The sequence below is a fragment of the Pristiophorus japonicus genome, chromosome 1 (assembly GCF_044704955.1).
Source record: "Pristiophorus japonicus isolate sPriJap1 chromosome 1, sPriJap1.hap1, whole genome shotgun sequence".
NCBI classification, from domain to species: Eukaryota; Metazoa; Chordata; class Chondrichthyes; family Pristiophoridae; genus Pristiophorus; species Pristiophorus japonicus.
In genome coordinates, this window is record NC_091977.1 from 405,268,798 (window position 1) to 405,295,111 (window position 26,314).

General features: G+C 46.0%; 1 protein-coding gene and 2 pseudogenes across 4 annotated transcripts in view; 2 read left to right on the top strand and 1 right to left on the bottom strand.

Moving 5' to 3' along the window:
* The window catches only part of LOC139275003 (sodium/potassium-transporting ATPase subunit beta-1-interacting protein 3), a 792,762-nt gene that overhangs the window by 301,905 nt on the left and 464,543 nt on the right, over positions 1 to 26,314 (bottom strand). The gene's annotated exons all lie outside the window — the stretch shown is intronic.
* LOC139279832 (U2 spliceosomal RNA) lies at positions 1,693 to 1,923 on the top strand (annotated as a pseudogene).
* LOC139278961 (U2 spliceosomal RNA) lies at positions 2,097 to 2,335 on the top strand (annotated as a pseudogene).

Genomic DNA, 26,314 nt, shown 5'->3' on the forward strand with positions numbered 1-26,314 from the left:
AGGCCCTTGCCCAGGATTTTCAAACAGATCTGGCGTGAAATTGCACACGAGGTGTCAGCGGTGGCCAGGACTGGCACACAATGCTGCAAGAAGTTCAACAACCTCACGGGAGTCGTCAGAGTGAGCACCCCTCACATTTATGTAGGCCTGTCATCTTTCCAAAATCAATGGAACACACAATGTGAATTATTTGACGGAACTTCCCCTTCTCAATGTGTTGCTTGCCATGATGTGGGTTGCAAAATGCAGCAGAAAGCTGAAGGCTCACTTCTCCAGCAATTGCCTCTGCATTCAGGATCATTGTCAAGCCTCCATGCATTCTACTCCCACTGCTGATATGCGTTTCATAAACATTACCCATAGCCACAATGCTACCTGTCTCTCACCTCCTCCCAATCTTTGCCAAACCTCAGTCAACAACCACTCAGATTGAAGTGAATACAGTTGCACATCCACACAGTGTCAGCTATTGAACTATGGAAGGCATATGTGGCACAGTAGCAGGTGGACCCTTACTCAACCCTTCTTATTGTTCTTATTGCAGGCCAAGCTCTCGCACAACAGACGCAAACAGTGACGTCCAGGAAGGGGGCAGCCGGAACTGTTGGGTCTAACTGATGTTGAGTAATGAATGTCGGCCCTCATGGGCATCCCAGTTCAGACAGTAGCCGGGGTTGAGGCCGATGCCCCTTCAGGTAGTGAGGGTATGTAAATGGAATATGCGGCTGATGTGAATTGATTGACCCCTAATATGTACATGTCCAATGACACCTTCTTCCAATCACCCTGTCCCCTCCCCTGCTGATAACCACATGTCTGTTGCTTTCTGCTTGCAGATGACCAGCTGCCAGCACAAAACCCTTCTCGGGAGCCATCCACATCTGGCTATGAGGGAGACGATGAGAGAGGGGATGAAAGTCTTCCCCCTGAATCAGACAGCCCAGCACTCACCCCGGCTACCAACTGTACATCTGGGGACGACATCAATTTCTCGGGCTTTGATGACCTAAACTAAAAAAAATCCTAACTAACTCACACTGACGCAAATTAAATGTGCAGAATGGGGATTTTTTAAGATACTCCAGAAAAATCAATTTGCTCCTGGCCTCAGTGGCCTACAGCAACGGCCAGCAGGAAGGGAAGCTTGGAGGCTAGCTCCCTGGAGGGTGAGTCGGCACAGTAGTCCTGCTGAAGAACAGGCAGACGTGGACCTGGACTTGGTGGCAATGTCCAGGGAGAACACACAGATGCACCGCGAGCTCATGGGTGCATTGGATAGGATCCCCCAGAGCATCGACAAACTTGCTGTGAGTTTTGCGAAGGCCACCTCACGCATTGTCCCTGTAACTCAGGACTCCAGCAAGGCCATCCGTGCCCACTCACATGGGCAGGTGGCCTCCAACAGTGACAGTGGCATGCCAGAGTGTGTGGCGCATGCCATTGATCATGTTGCAGTAGCGATGGCATCGCAGGCACAAGCCACGCTTCAGCTTTATGTCATGCGGTCGCCGACTGCTGCCATCCTCTCTGTCTTCCCCACTGTCCAACGGGAAAATGACGGTGCCGAAGCAAGCCAGCAAGTTGTGGTGACACATCGTGCTTCGAATGCTCAGGCCCAGCTCCATCTGAGTGTGAGTGGTTCCCAGGAAATGGAAGATTCTGTCCTTCCTCAGGATGGCAGCATTCTGGCTCCCACCTTCTCGGCCTTTTGGCTAAGATCTGCATAACTAACCTGACCAGCCACCATGACTTCCGGGTGGTTTCTCCCTGGTCAGGAAGGTATATGCTTACATTTTTGTAAACAGGAGGTGGGTGGGATGGCTTGACCCATCCACCTCCATGGAGGTGTGTGGGGGACCTGACCCATCCACCTCCATGGCACGAACCTGGTATTGCAGTACTTCCAGGAACGGTGCAGTGGCTCTAGGCCTTTTGGCTAAGAGCATTGGCTCAGAGTGATCCTTGACTGGTGCAGGGTGACCTCTGGCGTTTGTGACTTGACAAAGAATTGGAAACGATTGGCTACGAATTTATAAAAAAAAAAAAAATAAAATAAAAAAAAAAATAAAAAAATAAAAAAATAAAAAAAAAATTACCACCCCTCTGGGTCGGCCTTTTGGCTAAGATCAAGTGTAGTACCGTTTCTGACCAGCCACCATGACCTCCGGGTGGTTTCTCCCTGGTCAGGAAGGTATATGCTTGCATTTTTGGAAACAGGAGGTGGGTGGGGAGGTTTGACCCATCCACCTCCACGGAGGTGTGTGGGGGACCTGACCCATCCACCTCCATGGCACGAACCTGGTATTGCAGTACTTCCAGGAACGGTGCAGTGGCTCTAGGCCTTTTGGCTAAGAGCATTGGCGCAGAGTGATCCTTGGCATGTGCAAGGTGACCTCTGGCGTTTGTGATTTGACAAAGAATTGGAACGATTGGCTACGAATTAAAAAAAAAAAAAAAAAAAAATTACCACCCCTCTGGGGTGCAAACTGAGGCGCAACTGAGCCGAAAATCCAGCCCAGAGAGAGCTGGGGGGCAGAGACAGAGCTTGGGGAGAGGCAGAGAGCTTGGGGGGGCAGAGAGAGCGGGGGGGCAGAGACAGAGCTTGGGGAGAGGCTGGAGCTTGGGGGGGCAGAGAGAGCGGGGGGGGCAGAGAGAGAGCTTGGGGGGGCAGAGAGAGAGCTTGGGGGGGCAGAGAGAGCTTGGGGGCAGAGATAGAGCTTTGGGGGGGCAGAGAGAGCTGGGGGGCAGAGAGAGAGCTTGGGTGGGCAGAGAGAGCTGGGGGGCAGAGAGAGAGCTTGGTGGGGGCAGTGAGAGAGCTGGGGGGGGGGGGAGGGATAGAGAGAACGAGCTTGGGGGGTATAGAGAGAGAGAGAGAGAGAGAGAGAGAGCTTCGAGGGTAGAGAGAGAGCCTGGAAGGGGGGGGGGCGGGGTAGAGAGAGAGAGAGAGAGAGAGAACCTGGATGGGGGTGGGGGAGAGACACAGGTGAGGGGGGGGGATTGGAGGGGAGAGAGGGAACTCAGAAAAGACAGATCATGTTCTTCCAATCCCTGGTGTGTGCAAGCTCGGTGCATGTGTTACAAGGGACGTTGTTGGGGTGGATGAAATCCAGAAGTCATGGCACTGTCACTATTCACTTCATACCCAATAAACCTGTTAACAATCTGCACACAATGCTCCATCTATGGGGGGGGGGAGTGGGGCGGGTAAGGTCTTGCGCTGGGGTAATGGACTTTGGCTGAGGGAGGGATGTACTTACGCTGGGGTAAGGGACTTTGGCTGGAACTTGGTGGCTTTTGGGGAGATATATCCTCTGTGGCTTCTGAAGTCAAAATGGACCAAATTACAAATTGGAAAGTCAGTCAGACTTCAGCATGTGGCTGATCCTCCAAGGGGACCAATCAGCCATAGGTAATGTGAAAATGGAGAGCCAGTCAGAGAAACGGCTGCCTTTCAGTTAGTACAAATAAACACAGCTTTATATTATTAGATAGCTATTTTTCAAAGCTTTGCTTCTTATGTACTTCAATAAGGTAATACTGAAGGCATGTCCAGGACAGCATGCATTGTATATTCTGGAACATCTTTATTTTCCAGTTTTACTTCTAATGTGAGTATGCTCAATTTATTTAAATGAGACCAATTAGCAGCACTGCACTGATAAATACAGAATGTAGTTGAATTGAGGAAAACTGGATTTCACATTTTGGTTTACATGCCTAAAAATGTAACATTTGCTGTGTCAAATCTTAAGGTCTTTCTAAGTAAGCAAGCCTAATAAAATTTACCTTAGATTTATCCCTTAAAATTGCATTTCTTTGGTCATTGAGCCATGCATGTTCAATGACCAGCCTGTACCTGTGCTACTCACGAACCAAGTAATGGGAACTGCATAAAAGCAGCCTGCTGTTAACTGATCCCTAATATTACCTACCTCCTTCTAGAAAAGAAGCTGCCTTTTCTCTAATGTTCTTTCTGATGGCATGACTAAGATGACAAGTATAAATATGCATTGTACCACTTTGCACTACAAAATAATTTTTTTTTAAAGTAATAGGCAATATGAAGCAAAAATGATCTGAATTTATAAGGAGACCTTGAAAAGCCAAACACATGATGGAAACTCATGACAGTAGGGCGCATGTACTGTTTTTGAAGTGTTCTGGTCGCTGCAATGAATGCGGCGGTCTCTCTGGCGAAATTCAGCTCCTCTAGGTTTTTTTTGCAACAGGGCGCAAGTGGATCATCATGGGGGCGGAAGGTAGAGCGGAGTACCCATCAATAGCGGGACGCTGGTACGTCACAACATCCCTCCCCTTCAATTAACTCTGCATTCATTTCAGTTAGGTCCACTGGGCTACCAGGGAGGGTTTCGGCTGAGCCAGCAGCCTGACACTGAAGAGCGGGTGCCAGGCTGACTGTTGGTGGCCTGGTCGAACCCGGGGGCAAATTTGTCGGACTGACCTGGCAGTCGGCCGACAAAAAAAAAAAACATGGCGGCTGCGACAGTGCGCTCTCCCCATTAAGAGCAGCCATGCTGCAATTTCACCAAAAGTGCACCGACAGAAAAAGCTGTCGGGGACACCGGCCGCTCCTGGGGCCGCTCCTGCAGGGCAATTTCGGATAAGGGGCAATTTCACAAGGGTGACTCCACCAGACTGTAAGGGGTCACGCGTGCACGCTGCGGCAGGAAAATGGGCGAAGTGGACACTGCTCCGCTCCTGAGGAAGGGCAATTTACAAAATGGCGGCCGCTCCATTGAGAGTCGGCGGCCATTCTGCGCCACCCTGTGGTCGCTGCTTTCCCGCGGTCAGAGGCCTTGTCGGAAGTGGCAATTTCAGCCCCTTTAGGTATTCAAGACTCTTTAACATTCAACTGCAAATTGAAACCCCAACAACAACTGTATAACATTATGCTAACAAACTGCACATTCAACTGGAAATATGTTTATTTTAACAAAAAGAAACACTATACCATCTTGATAAGTGTGTTGCGATTTTCCACAACTTTGTTTACAAGGGTGTACATATAACAAAACATACTGCAAGATAGGCAATGCCAAGATGGAATGCATACCTTGCTTTAGATCAAGTGGAATTATGTTTCATATATTTCTACATTTACTTGGCTAAATGAGGACTGTGCTAAATTGAAATTAATCCCAGTCAGCCAGTAAAAAGATTAGCTTCCTAAGAGACAATGGTGGCCAACAGCGAACCCTCTTCGGACACTGCTTGCCCAACATCAGTCAAGTTTGTCTGCCTCATTCCTCACTGGATGAAAACATCTGGTTATTGGGTTCTACATAAGAAAATAAAACAGTAGCCAGAAAAAAATGCTCATTTGCCCATCATGTCTACTCCTTCCACATGCAATGTATCCTATCATGGACTCCGCAACAACAGAAGGAAATTTGTGCATTAAAATCTCTATTCCCCAAAGGTAACTAGACAAAATCCAAAATATGCATTTATCTTCACATTTCCACTGTTTAATCTACATATAGATTGGGCTAACCAAACTGGTAGCAATACAGTGGAGGAGGATTTCCTGGAGTGCATAAGGGATGGTTTTCTAGACCAATATATCGAGAAACCAACGAGAGAGCTGGCCATCCTAGACTGGGTGTTGTATAATGAGAGAGGATTAATTAGCAATCTTGTTGTGTGAGGCCCCTTGGGGAAGAGTGACCATAATATGGTAGAATTCTTTATTAAGATGGAGAGTGACACAGTTAATTCAGAGACTGGGGTCCTGAACTTGGGGAAAGGTAATGGTATGAGACATGACTTGGCTAGAATAGACTGGTGAATGATACTTAAAGGGTTGAAAGTGGATAGGCAATGGCAGACATTTAAAGATCACATAGACGAACTTCAACAATTGTACATTCCTGTCTGGCGTAAAAATAAAACAGGGACAGTGGCTCAACCGTGTCCAACAAGGGAAACTAGGGATAGTGTTAAATCCAAGGAAGAGGCATATAAATTGGCCAGAAAAAGCAGCAAACTTGAGGACTGGGAGAAATTTAGAATTCAGCAGAGGAGACAAAGGGTTTAATTAGGAGGGGGAAAATAAAGTATGAGAGAAAGCTTGCAGGGAACATAAAAACTGACTGCAAAAGCAGTCAGAATCAGGTGAATTTATAATGGGGAACAAAGAAATGGCAGACCAATGAACAAATACTTTGGTTCTGTCTTCATGAAGGAAGACACAAATAACCTTCCGGAAATATTAGAGGACCGAGGGTCTAGCGAGAAGGAGGAAATGAAGAAAATCCTTATTAGTCAGGAAATTGTGTTAAGGAAATTGATGGGATTGAAGGCCAATACATCCCCAGGGCCTGATAGTCTGCATCCCAGAGTACTTAAGGAAGTAGCCCTAGAAATAGTGGATGCATTAGTGGACATTTTCCAACATTCTATTGACTCTGGATCAGTTCCAATGGACTGGAGGGTAGCTAATGTAACACCACTTTTTAAAAAAGGAGGGAGAGAGAAAACAGGGAATTATAGACCAGTTAGCCTGACATCAGTAGTGGGGAACATGTTACAATCAATTATTAATGATGTAATAGCAGCGCATTTGGAAAGCAGTGACAGGATCAGTCCAAGTCAGCATGGATTTATGAAAGGGAAATCATGCTTGACAAATCTTCTAGAATTTTTTGAGGATGTAACTAGTAGAGTGTACAAGGGAGAACCAGTGGCTGTGGTGTATTTGGACTTTCTAAAGGCTTTTGACAAGGTCCCACACAAGAGATTGGTGTGCAAAATTAAAGCACATAGTATTGGGGGTAATGTATTGACGTGGATCGAGAACTGGTTGGCAGACAGGAAGCAAAGAGTAGGAATAAACAAATCCTCTTCAGAATGGCAGGCAGTGACTAGTGGGGTACCGCAAGGTTCAGTGATGGGACCCCAGCTATTTACAATATACATTAATTATTTAGACAAAGGAATTGAATGTAATATCTCCAAGTTTGCAGATGACACTAAGCTGGGTGGCAGTGTGAGCTGTGAGGAGGACGCTAAAAGGCTGCAGGGTGACTTGGACAGGTTAGGTGAGTGGGCAAATGCATGGCAGATGCAGTGTAATGTAGATAAATGTGAGGTTATCCACTTTGGTAGCAAAAACAGGAAGGCAGAATATTATGTGAATGGTGACAGGTTAGCAAAAGGGGTGGTGCAACGAGACCTGGGTGTCATGGTACATCAGTCATTGAAAGTTGGCATGCAGGTACAGCAGGCAGTGAAGAAGGCAAATGGTATGTTGGCCTTCATAGCGAGAGGATTTGAGTATGAGCAGGGAGGTCTTACTACAGCTGTACAGGGCCTTGGAGAGGCCACACCTTGAATATTGTGTACAGTTTTGGTCTCCTAATCTGAGGAAGGACATTCTTGCTATTGATGGAGTGCAGCAAATGTTCACCAGACTGATTCCCGGATTGGCAGGACTGATGTATGAAGAAAGACTGGATCGACTAGGCTTATATTCATTGGAATTTAGAAGAATGAGAGGGGATCTCATAGAAACATAAAATTCTGACCGGATTGGACAGGTTAGATGCAGGAAGAATGTTTCTGATGTTGGCAAAGTCCAGAACCAGGGGTCGCAGTTTAAGGATAAGGGGTAAGCCATTTCGGAATGAGATGAGGAGAAACTTCTTTACTCAGAGAATTGGGAACCTGTGGAATTCTCTACCACAGAAAGTTGTTGAGGCCAGTTCGTTAGATATATTCAAAAGGGAGTTAGATGTAGCCCTTACGGCTAAAGGGATCAAGAGATTATGGAGAGAAAGCAGGAATAGGGTATTGAAGTTGCACGATCAGCCATGATCATATTGAATGGTGGTGCAGGCTGAAAGGGTCGAATGACCTACTCCTGCACCTATTTTCTATGTTTCTATGTTTCTATGAAAACAAGGGTATACAATGTGGCCAAGACTAGTGGGAAACCAGAGAATTGGGAAACGTTTTAAAGCCAGCAAAGAACGACAAAAAAAAATGATAAAGGACTCAAGTTTCAGTCTGAGTTGCTCCTTTTTTTTGGAGCAACTAGTTTAGAATGGAGTATCTTAGAAATTGCAATTCTCGGCATTTAGTTTGCTCGAATTCTAGTGAGTTAGAATAGTTTTGTTTTAGAACAGTTTTTTTTCAAAAGGAGGTGTTACCAGCCACTTATGCCTATTTTGCAAGTTTAGGCAGTGAAAACTTACTGCAAACTAACTTAGAATTTCGTAAGTGTAGATTTTTGTAAGCTCAGAAAAACCTTGCCTGCACTTTATAAATTAGGCGTAGGGAACGAGAGATGGGGGAGTGAAGGGAAGTTTACAAGCATTAAACACTTCACTTTTACAACTAAAGAGCCATCATCAATAATAAATGATAAATAAATCAATAAATCAACCAATAAATCAATGAAAAAAAAAATAATAATAAAAAATCAAACAAAATTAAAAAAAAAAAAAATCAATCAATAAATAAAAAATTAAGTTTCTACTCACCTACTGCAGCACTGGAAGCCCTCCAACAGCGTGCTGGGACGGGGCCCCCCCAGGAGATGCCAGTCTGCGGGCCCCGCTGCTGACCAGCATCTCGAGCGGGGCCCGCCGCCGCCGAGAGCTTCGGGCGGGGCCCGCCCCCAGCAGACGACAGACCGCTGCTCAGGACGTCGGGCGGGCCCTGCTGCCGACTCCGAGGATTTTGGGCGGGGCTGCCCCCAGCGAGATGCCGGGCGGGCGGGCCGCCGCGGAAGAGGTAAGTACTGTCAGGCCACTCGGCCCAGGATAGGGGCGACGACTCTTCGACCAGGGATAGGGTCATCGCCCAGAGACAGGACGCGCTGGGAGGGCCAGGAGCTACTGCGCATGCGCGCAGCCTCCACTGCGCACGCGCGCAGCTGCCGGCACTGTTTTTGGCACAGGCCTATAGCTCCGCCCCCAGCAGCTCTTGCTGCGCCGCGCCGAGCTGGAAACAGCCCTACAGATATCAGAGAATCGCGAGGTAAGTATTTGCCGCTTTTTCAGTTCTACAAATTAGGCGGGCCTCTCCGATGTGCGCCATTCTAGCGGGGGTCCGAAACTTGAGCCCAAAGAGAGGGAAGATAGATTATGAAAGTAAACTAGCATGAAATATAAAAACAGATAGTAAGTGTTTCCACAGGTGCATAAAAAGGAAAAGAGTGGCTAAAGTAAATGTTGGTCCCCTAGAGGATGAGACTGGGCAATTAATAATGGAGAACAGGTAAATGGTAGAGACGTTGAACAAATAGTTTGTATCATCTTCATGGTAGGAGACACTAAAAACATCCCAATAGTAGATAATTAAGGGGCTATAGGGAGGGAGGAACTTAATACAATCACAATCACTAATGAAATAGTACTCAGTAAAATAATGGGACTAAAGGTGGACAAGACCCCTGGACCTGATGGCTTACAACCTAAGGTCTTAAAAGAAGTGGCTGCAAAGATAGTGGATGCATTGGTTGTAATCTACCAAAATTCCCTGGATTCTGGGGCAGTCCCAACAGATTGGAAAACCGCAAATGTAATGTCCCTATTTAAAAAAGGAGGCAGACAAAAAGCAGGAAACTATAGACCAGTTAGTCTAACATCTGTCGTTGGGAAAATGCTGGAGTCCATTATTATGAAAGCAATAGGGGGACTTTTGGAAAAGCATAATTCAATCAAACAGAGTCAGCATGGTTTTATGAAAGGGAAATCATGTTTGACAAATTTGCTGGAGTTCTTTGAGGATATAACAAGCAGAGTGGATAAGGGGGAACCAGTGGATGTGGTGTATTTGGATTTCCAGAAGGCATTCGATAAAGTACCACATAAAAAGTTACTGCACAAGATAAAAGTTCACGGGATTGGGAGTAATATATTAGCACAGATAGAGGATTGGCTAACTAACAGAAAACAGAGAGTCAGGTTAAATGGATCATTTTCCGGTTGGCAAACAGTGATTAGTGGGGTAGCACAGGGATCGGTGCTGGATCCTCAACTATTTACAATCTATATTAATGACTTGGATGAAGAGACTGAGTGTAATGCAACCAAGTTTGCTGATGATACAAAGATGGGTCGGAAAGCAAATTGTGAGGAGGACACAAAAAATCTGCAAAAGGATGTTGGGGCCGGGTGGCCTACTCCTGTTTCTATTTCTTATGTTTTTATGTTCTTATATTCTTATGAACTTGGCTGTGCCACCAGAAGATATGATCTATAGTAAAGGAGGAAAAACTGGAGATCGAATCACCCTAGATCTACTCATGCACATCTCTTAACAGATGGTCACAGTTGGGCATAGGCAGAGGCCTAGGAGCTTGTCACCAGCCTGCCCTGAGTCAGGGAATGGTGCAACACAGAGTTCTCAGAGCTGGAAGAAACAATGGTTTAAATGAAGCAGAGAAAACATAAAGTTAAACTCTGAGCTATCACTAAAATGGAAATAATTATCAATGAATTATGTATGTGCTGTATAACAACTAACTCTCAGAGAAAGCAATGGGAAATTATGCCTTTCATAAATGGAATATTTCAATACAAATAACCTGTATAAATATTTGTTCTGCGAATTATGCATCAATTTTTCCAGAACATATGTATTTTGTGATTAAAATTTAGTGTGAACTGAGTCTTGGGAACTTTATATTTTTTTAAAGAACTACTTTTATTATATTTGAAATGCACAAATATCTGGTTTTAAATCCATATACAATAAACTGATGTGCAAACTGGTAAAAAGAGTATCTTTGATCATTTCATTCGATTAATTAAAAAATCGAACTGGTGTCTGGGCAGATTATAGAAATTAAGCATTCACCTTCCATTAGTGTGACATTTCTACCAATTGAGCAGTGGGAGAGCTAGGAGATTGACAGCCGATAAACAGAGAGCAGAAGAAAACTCGAACAAGCCTCAGTGCTCTGCTGATAACCTGCTATTGCAAATTCCCTAAGCTCCAGTCAGCACTCATCGATAAGTGCTGCTTTTGATGCATTTTTCCTGTTTACTTTAATTGTACAGTCAAGGTCAGAGAAACTAAATTATTTCAGTGGTCAGTGTGTTAATGGGCTAAAAGGCTGTATGTGTATCCATGAACGTGCATTTGTATTCTTTGATGTGGCCTATCCATGTCAAATTTCAAAAAACCTCAAAATCAAACCTACACAACAGCTGAACTCTCCTGTTATGTTCCAGCCTTTTCAAGGATTTCTGACATTTTTCTACAACATTTATTTCCTGTCCTGAAGCTGATCATAACTCACTCAATCATAGCAGCTGCAGACAGAAATCAAGGCGCAGTAGCCTAGTGCTCCTGATTAGCAATAATAGAGATTATGGCCTCGATATTTACGGGGAGGGTACAAGGAAGCACGGTCACATGGGGAACACTGGCAAGGCTGGGAATGTGGAGGATCTGCCAATCTTAACAGCAGGTCCTCATTAGCTAGTGTTCCTGCCCGGAAATCAGGAGGGAACATGACTGGCAGGAAACTGCAACAGAGAACCCTGAGGGATGGATCCCAGCACTGGGAAGGGAGCATCAGCAACAGGCTGCGAGCGGGAGGGCTGGGCCAAGGTTTGATATCTGTAGGGCTCTGGAGAAGCTGGTGATTGAGGCTCGGGGTGGACGAAAAAAAGAAAAAAAGCCTTGCATTTATATAGCACCTATCATGACCACCGAACATCCCAAAGTGCTTTACAGCAAATTAAGTACTTTTTGGAGTGTAGTCACTGTTGTAATGTAGGAAATGCTGCAACCAATTTGTGTACCGTGAGCTCCTGGGAGGGGGTAGGTGTTGGGGGGGGGGGCGGGGAAGGGTGGGGGTGGTGGGGCAGTTAAATCAAGGCCAATAAGTTCATATCCCACCATGGGAAGTTGGGAAACTAAATTCGATAACTAGCACCAGAAAAATTAGCATGGAGACTGTTAAATTATCATAAACCCCAACTGATTCACTAATGTCCTCCAGGGAAGGGAACCTGCCCCACCTCTACTTGGTCTGACCTACATGTCACTCAATATCTGGTCGACTCTTATTGCCCTCTGCAGCAAATCACTCAGTTGTAAACAATTTCTATAGAGAATTATTGGACAGACCTATCGGCAATAACCCAGGCATCAAATCAAGACAAGACTCCGGCAATTCTAACGCAATCAACGCTGCAAAGCCCTCTTACAAAGCTGGGAAAGCTGTCCCAGAGACTAATCGAGCAACAGTCTGACATAGTTGTACTCATAGAGTCACATCTATCAACCAATATCCCAGAGTTCTCTATAATATTACTTGAGTCACCCAGTCACCAATGGCAGGATGGACCCATTAGAAGTAGTGACAGATCGAGCTGACCAAATCTAAGCATCTGTGTAGCACTGCGGGCCATCAACAGTAGCAGAATTATGCACCACCACAATCTGTAATTTCATGACCCAGCACATCTGTTACTCGTCCATTTACATTGGACTAGAGTGGAACCTTGATGCAATCTAGAGTACAGAAGAGTGTGCCATCAGCAGCAATAGGCATAACTTAGAATGAGCGACTAATCCAGTGAAATTACAACACAGAGTTACTTGCATGCAAAACACCAAAAGCCCCATGCTACAAACAGAGCTAAGCAGTCCCATGACCAACAGATCAGAGCAAAGCTCTGTAGCCCTATTACATCCAAATCAAAATGGTGGTGGAGAACCAGGCCATGAATGGAAACGTGAGCATTCATGAATATCTCTATCCTCAACCATCGTGGAGCCCAGTACGTGAGTCTATGGGAAAAGGCTGACGTACTTGCAAAGTGTGTTCAGCCAAAAGTGCCGAGTGGATGATCCTACTTGTCCACCTCCTGGGATTCTCACTATCATAGATGCCGTTGTCCAGCCAATTTAGTTCACTCCACATGATATTAAGAAGCACCTGAGAATATTAGACATAGTAAAGGCTCTGGGGCCGAAATTGGTGGGCTCACTGCCCACTGCCGCCTGCTGCCGCCAAATCTTTTCAGCGGTCTCCCCTCGGTGACAGATTCCTCTTGGTCTGCTGCCGGCGGAAGGGGAGTACCGCTGGGAACCGCCCGCTGACAGCCGCTTAAGTGACCTCCTGCCTGCCGAGCTGCCATATTGGTGCGGGCGGGAGTTGCAGGCAGCAAGGGGAAGGATCGCTGTGTGGAAGCAGGTCTAACCCCAACAGTAAGTAAGAAGACTTGCAATAAAAGGTTACTGAACACATTTTAATTTTTTTTTCAGCGTTTTACCTGTACAGGGTCCACTGAAGGTGTTCCGGTGTATTTTTTTGTGAAGAATTTTATTGTTAAGTGTTTCCCCCATCCCTGGGACCAACTCAATCCTTGGCGGCACTTTGGCAAGGATCGCATTTGCCGCCGAGATTGGGAGTTCCCGCCCACTGCCGCCCAGATTGATGGCGTAAGCCGTTATTTGGTTGCCGGGTGATACTGCCACCTCTTTTAGAGGAATCGTTCTGGCAAAGTACTGCCCGGTCCCTCGGCGGCCCTTTGGGCGGGACTTGGCATTGACCAAGTTCGGGCCCTCTGGGTCTTGATAGCATCCGGGCTATAGTGTTGAAATATGCCAGACCTAGGCAATCCCTAACCAAGCTATTCCAAGGCAGCTAAGATACTGGCATTTGTTTGCAAATGAGGTAAATTGCTCCAATATATCCTATCTACAAAAAACAGGATGAATCTACCCTGGCCAAATATCACCCTATCATTCTCCTCCTTACCATCAGCAAAGCGATGGAGGAAGTAATCAATAATGCCATCAAGTGGCACCTACTCACCAATAAACTGCTCACTGATGCTTCAGTTCGGGGTCCGCAAAAACCATTAAACTGCTGAATCCGTTATAACCTTCTGATAAGGAAGTAGTAGCAGGACATTTAGAAAATCATAATGCCGTCAAGCAGAGTCAGCATGGTTTTATGAAAAGGAAATCATGTTTGACAAATTTGCTGGAGTTCTTTGAGGATGTAATGAACAGAATGGATAAAGGGGAACCAGTAGATGTCGTGTATTTGGATTTCCAGAAAGCATTTGATAAGGTGCCACATAAAAGGTTACTGCACAAAATAAGAGCTCACGGGGTTGGGGGTAATATATTAGCATGGAATAAGATTTGAATAACTAACATAAAACAGAGAATTGGGATAAATGGGTCATTTTCAGGTTGGCAAACTATAACTTGTGGGGTGCCACATGGATCAGTGCTGGGGCCTCAACTATTTACAATTTATATTAATGACTTGGATGAAGGGACCGAGTGTAATGTAGCTAAATTTGCTGATGATACAAAGATAGGTGGGAAAGCAAATTGTGAGGAGGACGCAAAGAATCTACAAAGAGATATAGATAGGCTAAGTGAGTGGGCAAAAATTTGGCAGATGGAGTATAATGTGGGAAAATGTGAAGTTATCCACTTTGTTAGAAAAAATAAAAAAGCAAATAATTTTTTATACGGGGAGAGATTACAAAATGCTGCGATACGGAGGGATTTGGGGGTTCTTGTACATGAAACACAAAAAGTTAGCATACAGGTACAGCAAGTAATTAGGAAGGCAAATGGAATGTTAGCCTTTATTGAAAGGGGGATGGAGTATAACAGTAGGGAAGTCCTGCTACAACTGTACAGGGCAGTGGTAAGACCACACCTGGAGTACTGTGTACAGTTTTGGTCTCCTTTTTAAAGAAGGATATATTTGCACTGGAGGCTGTTCAGAGAAGGTTCACCAGGTTGGTCCTGAGATGAAGCGGTTGTTATATGAAGAAAGGTTGAGCAGCTTGGGCCTATAGTCATCGGAGTTTAGAAGACTGAGAGGTGATCTTATTGTAACATATAAGATTCTGAGGGGGCTTGACAGGGTACATGCAGAGAGGATGTTTCCCCTCGTGGGGGAATCTAGAATTAGGGGGCATAGTTTCAGAATAAGAGGTCACCCATTTAAAAAGGACCCTCTCAGAGGGTCGTGAATCTTTGGAATTCTCTATCCCAGAGAGCTATGGAGGCTGGGTCATTGAATATATTTAAGGTGGAGAGAGACAGATTTTTGAACGATAAGGAAGTCAAGGGTTATGGGGAGTGGGCGGGATAGTGGAGTTGAGGACAGGATCAAATCAGCCATGATCTTACTGAATGGCAGAGCAGGCTCGAGGGGCCAAATGGCCTACTCCTGCTCCTATTACTTATGTTCTTATATTCTATCGATAAAACATGTTTTGCAGTAAATTTTGAACTTTAAAGAGCCTTTTTTCCAATTCATTTTATTGAAGAGAATCATAGGAAACTGTTCAATTTTGTCATTTTATCATTGGTGAAGCAGTACCAGTGGAAATACGATTTTCATTTTAACTGGTATTTCTCCATATTGATATAATAAATAGAGGTGACTTCAGTTTGGTGATAGGAAATATGAAAATATTCACTGTGTTACACTCCGTAGAGTGGTACTTCATCACAAATGTAAAAATAATTGACTTATCATTCAATTCTTTTACTGTGTGATGTCCTTTTGTATTCACGTTCACTATGTTTGTTGTATTCTGTGTATTGTATCAATGAAGCATAACAGCTTGAATATTCTATCACTGCAAAAAAATGGAAAATATTTTCACAGTTACGATACCCCACGTGAGGTAAATCTCTATTTTACAGGACGAGAGTTTCTTGATGCACTGATTACATATTTTGAATGTTTCCAGTTCATTCTGTCATACAATACTGAAGGCAGGACCAAGGTAAAATCTTATTCTGACATCCCAGTTAAAATTGTGTTGAATAAATCCTGCAAATAAAGCTGGATAAATCGTTGGTTAGGAATGAGCCTGAAGGTTGTAGAGGGATGATCAAATACTCCATAGAACAGCATGGTTCCTGTGATGATGCAAGCGGGGGAGCAGAGTTTCAGACAGGAAATCTGGCAGGTTTCCCTGCATGCTGTGGAATTTTGTCGCCACAGTATGCAACTTTGGATGGGGGTGGGGTCTGTTGAGGTGGCCGGGAGGGGTGGGGGGGGTGCGGGGGGAGGTCCGATCTCAGGGTAGGAGGTAAGCTTAGAGGGCTCCGGGGAGGCACACTAGCTCCTCCCAGCCCACGAGCAGAGCTGTAAGGGCATTTACCTTTTCACCAAGGCTGTCCTCACCTCCCTTGAGCTGTCGGGGAAACCTGGCCGGCCAGGGTTAAACCTGTACAACATGTTCAATGTGAGGCTCTCAGCCTCATTAGAATATTTAAAGAGCCACCCCGCCTCCTGGGAGCGGGTTGGTTGCCCACCCCTTGTCTCGCCTACATTAAACACAGGTAGAGGCGGGTTCGGGTTGGTTTTGAGATTTTTTACATTTTAACATCTCCTTCATACCCCAACCCACCCATATTTGGGGGTTAAAACTACCTTTGTTGTGTATGGAAAGCAACAAGCCAGATTTGTGTGCTGGTGGGGTAAGTGAACAGACATATCAAGGAGGTTTGCTCATTTATTTAGGGAATTCAAGGAATAATTTTGCAGAACATTCCCTAAGAGATGAAATAAGCCCATGAATGGGTAGACTGTCCTAACCCTAATCCTATCTCTAAATGCATAGGCAGTCCCTCGAAATCGAGGAAGACTTGTTTCCTCTTCAAAAGTGAGTTCTCAGGTGACTGTACAGTCCATTACGGGAATTACCGTCTCTGTCACAGGTGGGACAGACAGTCGTTGAAGGAAAGGGTGGGTGTGGAGTCTGGTTTGTCGCATGCTCCTTCCGCTGCCTGCGCTTGTTTTCTGCATGCTCTCAATGACGAGACTCGAGGTGCTCAGCGCACTCCCAGATGTTCTTCTTCCACTTAGGGCAGTCTTTGGCCAGGGATTCCCAGGTACCGATGGGGTTGTTGTACTTTATCAAGGAGGCTTTGAGGGTGCCTTTGAAACGTTTCCTCGGCCCACCTGGGGATCACCTGCCGTGTAGGAGTTACAAACAGAGCGCTTGCTTTGGAAGTCTCGTGTCGGGCATGTGGACAATGTGGCCCGCCCAATGGAGCTGGTCGAGTGTGGTCAATGCTTTGATGCTGGGGATGTTGGCCTGACATTGGTACGTCTATCCTCCCAGGGGATTTTCAGGATCTTGCGGAGACATCGTTGGTGGTATTTCTCCAGCGCCTTGAGGTGTCTGCTGTACATGGTCCACATCTCTGAGCCATACAGGAAGGCGGGTATTACTACAGCCCTGTAGACCATAAGCTTGGTGCCAGATTTGAGGCCTGATCTTGGAACACTCTCTTCCTCAGGCAACCAAAGGCTGCACTGGCGCACTGGAGGCGGTGTTGGACCCTGTCGTCGATGTCGGCCCTTGCTGATAGTAGGCTTGTGAGGTATGGAAAGTGGTCCACGTTGTCCAAGGCTGTATGGCGGGGTCAGGTTGGTGGAGGACCTATGTCTTACGGATGTTTAGTGTAAGGCCCATGCTTTCATATGCCTCAGATTGTACATAGTCTGTGGAAGCAAGGAATTTAATATGCTTTTTCTCATTCGATCTTTTCTTCGCAGACAAAAAATTCTCTCCAGCTCCCTTAAAACCTAATAGGAACAGACACGCTGACACTTTGGGGGAGAAACTGGGTGCCTTAGCACCCCCCGTGGAAGCATTTGCGACCGGGCGCGGCACTGACATCAACTCCCGCCACATTGGGTGGGAGTTTAGCGGCGGCGTTACAGCATTGCGTCCTGATCTCCTGCGGCCGGAGATCGTGACATCATCGGCGTGCACACAGCCCTGATAGCAGCCTGGACCCGAAATTGACTTCTTGCCCCTGCAGTAGCACCGGGCAAAAGCACCGTCAGATGCAGTAGGCATGGATCAGGCTGCCGGCTGCTATGGGAGCAATGATTAAAGGTGAGGTGGCCGAAGTAGGTAAAAAAAAACCTTACCTTTCTTATTGCCGTTTTATTCGCAGGTTCCTGCCCGGGATCGTTCAGCCCAGCGCTCTGCATGATCGTCGGGCTGATCGCGTGGGATCGCCACTTCCTTGGTGGTCCAGCAAGGTGCCTTTTGTATTGCAGAGCCGGCAGAGATGACCCTTCTCTTTAAGGGAGTGAAGGGCCCTTTGAACGTAGCATCTCTTCAAGGCCCAGTGGACAGTGCTGCTGAGGTGTTCGCCCCACCTGCTGCAGTTAACGCTGCAAGAAGGAAGTGGTGCGTTCGATTTAGCACTCCTATTTCTTCTTGGAGCGCAAACAGCAAAGTTGCCTGCCACTAATTTTTCAAACTTTTAAAAATTAACGCTCCAAACGTGCCAATACTGAATTTCTCCTCCTTTGACTTGACATGAGACAAATGAGAACATAAGAAATAGGAACAGGAGTAGGCCATTCTGCCCCTTGAGCTTGCTCCGCCATTCAATAAGATCATGGCTGATCTTCGACCTCAACTCCACTTTCCTGTACTGTCCCCGTATCCCTTTATTCCCTTAATATACAACATTTTTTCAATCTCTGTCTTGAATATACTCAATGACTGAGCCTCCATAGACCTCTGGGGTAGAGAATTCCAAAGATGCACCACCCTCTGAGTGAAGAAATTTCTCCTCATCTCAGTCCTAGATGGCCGACCCCTTATTCTAAGATTGTAGGGCTGAAATTTCCCTGCTCTTTAAGGTCCATCACCGCCTGTAATGGGGCGGTAAGGCCTTTTCAACCAGGAGCAGATGGATATTCCGACCTATCCAAACTTGTCCCCGTGCCGGGGGTGGCGGAAACGAGTCCCGTGCCCCATGTTCCCGTCCCGTTGGGCCCTTACCGCCCGGCGGTGACCCCCTTTGTGCCCCGCAAGGGAAATTGCCCCACGGGAGCAGAGTCACTGCTGGTCGCTGCCCCTGACAGCTTTTCCTGACACGAATCTGCCAGTGGCTGGGCGATGCATCTGCCCTTAAAGGGGAGGGCACACCACCCCAGCCGCCATTTTATTTTAATTGTTGCCCGATTCTGCAGTCGGCCCGGCAATGGAGGCCATGGGTTCGCAGCGGCCCTCCGTTTTAAGTAAAGGGGAGGGACAGTGCTACGCGTCAGCCCGACGTGGCACATCCGTGTCGAACTGATGTACTTAGCGTGATACTGATAACACCGCCCGCTTTCCGCCCTGCTTCCGCGCACTTCCACCCCTCAGCCGCCCCAAACACTGCCCCGATCATTTTTTTTTAAAAGGGCAATTTTGATCGATTCGTTGCCCCATTGATTCATCACTTATTTCAAATTATCGGCCTCAAACGTGGCAGATGGCAATTTTGGCCCCTGTGACACCTGGTTCTAGAGTCCCCAGCCAGAGGAAACATCCTCCCTGCATCTACCCTATCAAGCCCTGTAAGAATTTTGTATGTTTCAATTAGAAATCCTCTCTTTCTTCTAAATTCTAGAGAATATAGGCCCCCCATTCCAGGAATCAGTCTGGTAAAGCTTCGTTGCATTCCATTTATGGCAAGTGTATTCTTCCTTAAGTAAGGAGACCAAAGCTGTACACAATATTCTAGGTGCTGTCTCACCAGGGCCGTTTATAATTGCAGTAAGACGTCTTGAGATAGAAATTGCCCTCTGGTGCACCGACTGCTATTGAGGCAGCATATCCGGCTAAATTCAGCTTCTCAGGGATTTTTTTGGAGCGGGGCAGAAGTGGATCATCTTGGGGGCAGAAGTGGGAGCAGAGCGGAGTGCCCGTCATTAGTGGGGCGGGAATGGGGGCGGGACAGAGTGTCCGCCGCTGTCAGTCATCAGCTTCTTGCTGATAATGTCATCGTGATGACGCTTCACAACTTCTCTTCCCTTCAGTTAAAGGGGAGAGCGGCTGCAAACTCTGCATTCATTTTCGTTAGGTCCACTGGACCACCAGGCAGGGTTTTGGCTGGGCCAGTGACCTGTTGGTGGCCTGGCCGAACCCTGGGGCATAAATGTCGGCTCGACCTAGCAGTCGGCTGACAAAAGAAAATAACATGGTGGCGTCAGCAGAGTATTGTCATTTCACACAGAGTGCACCGACAGCAAAAGTTGTCGGGAGCATGGGCCTGTGGCGGGGCCGCGCTGGTGGGGTAATTTCAGGTAAGGAGCAATTTCGGTAGGGCAATTTCATGAGGGGGTCCCCGCCAGATGGTAAGGGGTCGGCGCATGCACGTGCACTGGAAAACAGGTGGAGCGATCCCGGACACCGCTCCGCTCCTGAGGAAGGGCAATTTACTAAATGCCGTCCCATCCACGGAGAGTCAATGACCATTCTGTGCCACCCCGTGGCCGCTGCTTTCCGGCAGTCAGAGTCTTTATTGGAAGGGGCAATATCGATCCCTTTTACTCATATTCAAATCCTCTTGTAATGAAAGCCAACATACCATTTGCTTTCTTAATTGCTTGCTGTACCTAGATGTTAACTTTCAGTGATTTGTGTACAAAGATACTCGGGTCCCTCTGAACACCCACATTTCCCAATCTCTCACCATTTAAAAAATAAAGGTACTCTGCTTTTCTATTTTTCCTACCAAAGTGGATAACTTCACATTTCTCCACATTCTATTCCATTTGCCATGTTCTTGTCCACTCACTTATCCCCTTGAAGCCTCTTTACATCCTCCTCACAACTTACATTCCCACCTAGCTTTGTATCATCACCAAACTTGGATATATTACATTTGGTCCCCTCATCCAAATCGTTGTTATAGATTGTGAATAGCTGGATCCCAAACACTGATCCTTGCAGTATCCCACTAGTTACAGCCTGCCAACCCGAAAATTACCCGTTTATTCCTACTCTCTGTTTTCTGTCCATTAACCAATCCTCAATCCGTGCTTGTATATTACCCCCACTCCTATGAGACCTAATTTTTTTTAATAACCTCTTGTATGGCACCTTGTCAAATTTGTGGCTTTCTGAAAATCCAAATACATCACATCCACTGATTCCCTCGTATCTATTCTGCTAGCTACAACCTCAAAAAGCTCTAACAGATTTGTCAAACATGATTCCCTTCCATAAATCTGTGTTGACTCTGCCCAATCCTATTATTATTTTCTAAGTGCCCTGTTATCACATCCTTAATAATATAATAACAGATCCTAGCATTTCCCCTATTACTGATGTCAGACTAACTGGTCTGTAGTTCCTTGTTTTCTCTCTCCCTCCTTTCTTAAATAGCAGGGTTACATTAGCTACCTTCCAATCCGCAGGATCTATGGAATTTTGGAAGATGACAACCAATGCATCCACTATCTCTATAGCCACCTCTTTTAAAACCCTAGGACATAGGCCATCAGGTCCAGGGGACTTATCGGGCTTTAGTCCCATTAATTACTCCAGTACCATTTTTTTTAATACTAATTTCTTTCAGTTTCTCATTCCCGCTAGACCCTTGGTTCTCCACTATTTCCTGAAGGTTTTTGCTCCTTCTTCCATGAAGATAGGCACAAAGTATTTGTTTAATTTCTCTGCCATTTCCTTATTCCCCATCATATTTTCTCCTGTGTCAGCCTGTAAGGGACCCACATTTACTTTCACTAATCCTTTCCTTTTTATATACCTATAGAAGCTTTTATAGTCTGTTTTTATGTTTCTCACTAGTTTACTCTCAAATTCTATTTTTTCTTCCTTTATCAATTTCTTGGTCCTCCTTTGCTGAATTCTAAAATCCTCCCAATCATCAGGTTTACTGTTCTTTTTGGCAACATTATAAGCCGCTTGCTTTGATCTAGTACTATCTTTAATTTCTCTTGTTAGCCACGGTTGGGCCACTTTTCCTGTGGGGTTATTGTGCGTTAAAGGAATGTGTTTGTTGTAAATTATGTATTCATTCTTTAAATGCTAGCTGTTGATTGTCTACTGTCATACCTTAGATAGTACAACAATAGCATTAGCGTCAATGATGATGGCATAGAGGTAGAGTTGGTTGTACATATAGAAGTTATAATCCTGACCTATGTTAACGAGCCTGAGTACATAGCAATATAAAAAATTACAAGACCATTTATGGTCCATCTGAGTGGCTTCATAATTCGAAAGCAGAATGCATGGTTCATTACCCATATTCTTCAATTGATTTTCTTATCAAATATCTGTCCATCTCTCATTACAATTACTTATGTTATCAACCTTGATTGCTTCCTTGGGAAGTCTATTGCAAACATTCACGAACCTCCCTGTGAAGTAGTTACATCTGTTTTGTCGATTTACCCTGCCTCTACTGTGCTCCATTTCTTATCCTCTCATCATTCTAAAGGCCATGTTAAGCAGCCCCAGGATTCAACTTGTCACTACTTTTAAGGATACTGACTACCTCATTTAGATCCTTTCTTGGTCATCTCAGTTCTAGTATAAACAAACTCAGCTGCTGGAGTCTCTCTTTGCAGCAAAAGGTTACTTATAGGATACCTGGCAGCACTCACTTCAGTATACCCTTTTCAGTGCTGTGATGCTCTTCCTGCAACATTACACAAGAAATGCACAAGGTACTCCAGATGGGGTTGAACCAATGTCCTGCATAGGCTCAGTATCATGTTCTGTGATTAGTGTTCCATTCCAAGTACTAAACAATCGATTAACCCATTTGCCTACTTACTGCTGCCACACAGTGTGCAAATGCAAATCTGTCCACAATTACCGCAAAATCCTTGTTCAGTGCAGACTATAACCAATGTGTCTATAGTTCTATTGTTTACTTTTTTTTCTCAATCTCGTCACTTTGCACTTGTCATCAATTCATTTCATTTGCCATTTCTCAGTCCAACTTTCCAATCTATCTGGGCACCTGATCAGTTTTTTCTTTTTTGTTTGTAATTATCCCCTCCGCCTTGGTGTCATTTGTCAAATTTTGATAGTTTTAGTTGATCCCTACTTCCAAATCATTGATATATTGTAGATTTAAGACATATATTTACATAAAAGGGCTGATATAACATGCATTATGGGTAAGCGGAGTTAGCCTAAGTTAGAAAGACAGGTGCATTGTGGGGGCACCTTCACCAGTCGAACTGCAGTGGTTAAAGAAGCAGGCTCAGCGCCACCTTCTTGTCATGTATGTATATTCTGTTTCTGGCCACCAGGTGGCGTCATTGTTGGAGGCCACTGAGCAGCATGCACATGGTGCTGCTCAGGTATAAAAGGCCAGCCATTTTGAGAGTCAGGCACTTTGGCGTAAATAAAGCAGAGCCAAGGTTGTACCTTGCTTAGTTAAACAGTACTCAGTTTGAACCTTTATTGCATACATAACACTTCTCTGGGCAACTAGAGATGGGCAATAAATGCAGGCCTTGCCAGCAATAACCTTGGGTGGCCTGTGAGAGGGATGATGTTGCGAGGGGTCATGGAAGTGGGGGCTCTTCTCAAAGCGCTCTCACTTCCCTCCCGTTGTCTCTTCCTCAGTCAGAGCTCCACATGGTGCCTTGGATCCTGATGGCCGAGTCTGCCCCTGCACAGTCGCAGGAGGAACAGTCTTTGCCGGGGCCCTCACAGGCTCCAAAACAAAGAGGACATCTGCCAAAAGTGTCTAAGCAGTCGCAGCCGGGAAGTGAGAAGGCTGCCTCTATCTCTGCTCTAGCCACAGGGTTTGCACCTCGTAGAAGCACTCGGAAAAGAAAAAAGACACAATTTTAGATACACAAGGGTATGCCCATGGGTGTATGAAAAAATATTAGTGATAAGTTTCTGTTCTATTTATGACGCACATAAATTTATTTCTTTGCACCACTTTCCGGTCTTGTCCATTTTTTGCCTGCTACCCGGGAAGTGATCTTATCACTTGGAGTGAATGATGAGATATTACTTAACCACAAACATTGGGGGTTTGTGTGTGAGGAATGGCTTGGTCATTGTAGGATTGCTTTGTGGTGTTGTTGGGGGGCAGGGGGTAGAGTTAGTATAGCATGCGTCTGCCATACGGGTGCACTGGAGCAAGTTATGTAAATCTGGCCATGATGAGACCATCTAGGACCTTCTGGGCAGCAATGTGCACCCCTGCTGGTGCCATCTCCACCTCAAATTCCTCCTCCTCATCTTACAACTGTTCCTCCTCTGAAGAGGATGTGTGCTCTGCGCCTTGCTCCTCCTGCAGCTCCAATCCATGCTGCTGCACTATGGTGTGTAGCATGCAGCAAACGACAATGAATCTGGTTGGTGCATACTGAAGGGCTCTTCCAGATCTTCAGCATGCCGATTGCTTGGTCAACGACACTTTTGGTGAAAATGTGGCTTTCATTATAATGCTTCTCGACCTCAGCACTTGGCCTCCTCAAGGGTGTCATGCGCTACCTCTTCAGTGGATGACCCTTGTCTCTAAGCAGCCAGCCGGTTAGTCTGTTTGGAGATGTGAAGAGCTGAGGGAGGGTGGACTGGCGCAGCATGAAAGAGTCATGACAGCTGCCAGGGAATCTGGCGCACCAATGCATGATGATCATTTTATGGTTGCAGACGAGCTGCACACTGAAGGAGTGTAAGCCCTTGCGGTTCACAAACTCTCCTGGGTGATTTGGGAATGCCTTGATGGCCACATGCATGCAGTCGATGACGCCCTACACTTGTGGGAAGCCAGCCAGAGCCGCAAAGCCGAGCACTCGCTCAATAACACTCACTTCATCAGTGACAAAGTTTACATAATTCGCTGTCTTGTCAAACATGGCATTGGTCACCTGGGTGACTGAATGCGACATCCCACAAATGTCTGCTGCAGATCCCTGGATGGAGCCTGAGGCGAAGAAGCTGAGGGTGGTGGTGACTTTGACAGCCACTGGTAAGGCATGTCCACCAGGTCCTCTGGTCTTCTGGTCTTGTTCCAGCAAGCTACAAATGTCTGCGATTATCTGGTACGCTAGCCTGAGCCTCCTGATTCACTGCTGTTCAGTCAAGTCCAGGAAGCTCATCCTCTGCCTGTATACCCTGTGTTGGGGGTATCGCCTCTGGCACGGTGCAGCCCCCCAAACCACCGGGGCAATGTTTAATAACTTTTTAAATGTATTGCACTAAGTCACTACTCAAAATATTTAAAAAAACACTTCATAAGCGGAATTCAAAACGTACCTGAAAAATCTGTGTGACCCTTTAAGAAGCACTGACAGCGTCTCTGTACAACTGCTGCACGCACGTTCATCCATGCGTAGTTAGGAGAGAGCGGGTATGGGGTGTAGTGATGTCCAAAATCACAGTCGTGTGTCAATTTAGACGTTGCACTCCGATTGACGTCATGATTTACATATTTACATGGAAGAGGTGAGCGCAGGGAACGGCACCGCTGCCAATGTCTCCAAAATGGCGGCCGCCTTGTTCCACTGCGGAAGTGGGCGGAAGCAAGGTAGCCGCTATTTTTTCAACAAAACCAGTCTTAACAGCTGGTGCAACTGTTAAGTATGGAAGAACTCCACAAAACTGAGTACTGTGAGCTAAAACTGATGTGACCTTAGTCTCTTTAATACAACTCCAGAGTGCCTAAGCAGGATGGCAGACAACCTTTTATACTCCCTTGCACGAGGTGTGCAGGTGACCCTTGGGCCTCTTCAGTTGCGCCCCCTGGTGGCAAGTCTTACACAGTTACAATGTTTACATACATAACATCACTCCTCCCAAAGTCTTTGATACAAATTATTTACAAGTTGAGACGATCCGGGGCCCTACACTCCCTGGTTGATCGTCTGAGTTCAAACTCTGGCATGGATGAGTTGGTCGGACCATTGCTGCACTGTGGCACGGCTGGTCTGACAGGACTGTTGGGAACGGTGGGTTCATCCTCTTGATTGACAGCGAGGTCAATTGCTGGTTGGGTGTGTGATGGTGGATCGATGATGGTGATGTCCTCGTCAGGTTGTTCCTGGTTGTCGGTGAACCGCAGTTTGGTCTGATCCAAATGCTTTCTGCACGTTTGTCCATTCAATAGTTTGACTATAAACACTCTATTCCCCTCCTTGGCCAAGACAGTGCCAGCGACCTACTTAGGACCATGACTGTAATTAAGGACAAACACAGGGTCGATAACATCAATGTCACGCGATACAGCCGCGCGATCGTGGTACATGTTTTGCTGGTGACGCCGGGTTTCCACATGATCATTTAGATCCGGGTGGATTAGAGAGAGCCTGGTTTTGAATGCTCTCTTCATTAACAATTCTGCAGGGTAAAGAGGAGACATAACAATGAGGAGAGGTAAGAAGAGATCAGAGGAGAGGTGAGGAGAGGAGAGGAGAAGAGAAGTGTTATGATCTGGAATGCGGAGAAAACAACTCTTGGGGGCCAAAATTGCCCCCCCCCTGCCGAAAGCGCAGCGTACTTACCCTGTTTCCACTGTTTTCTCCGCTGCAGTAAATGTCGTG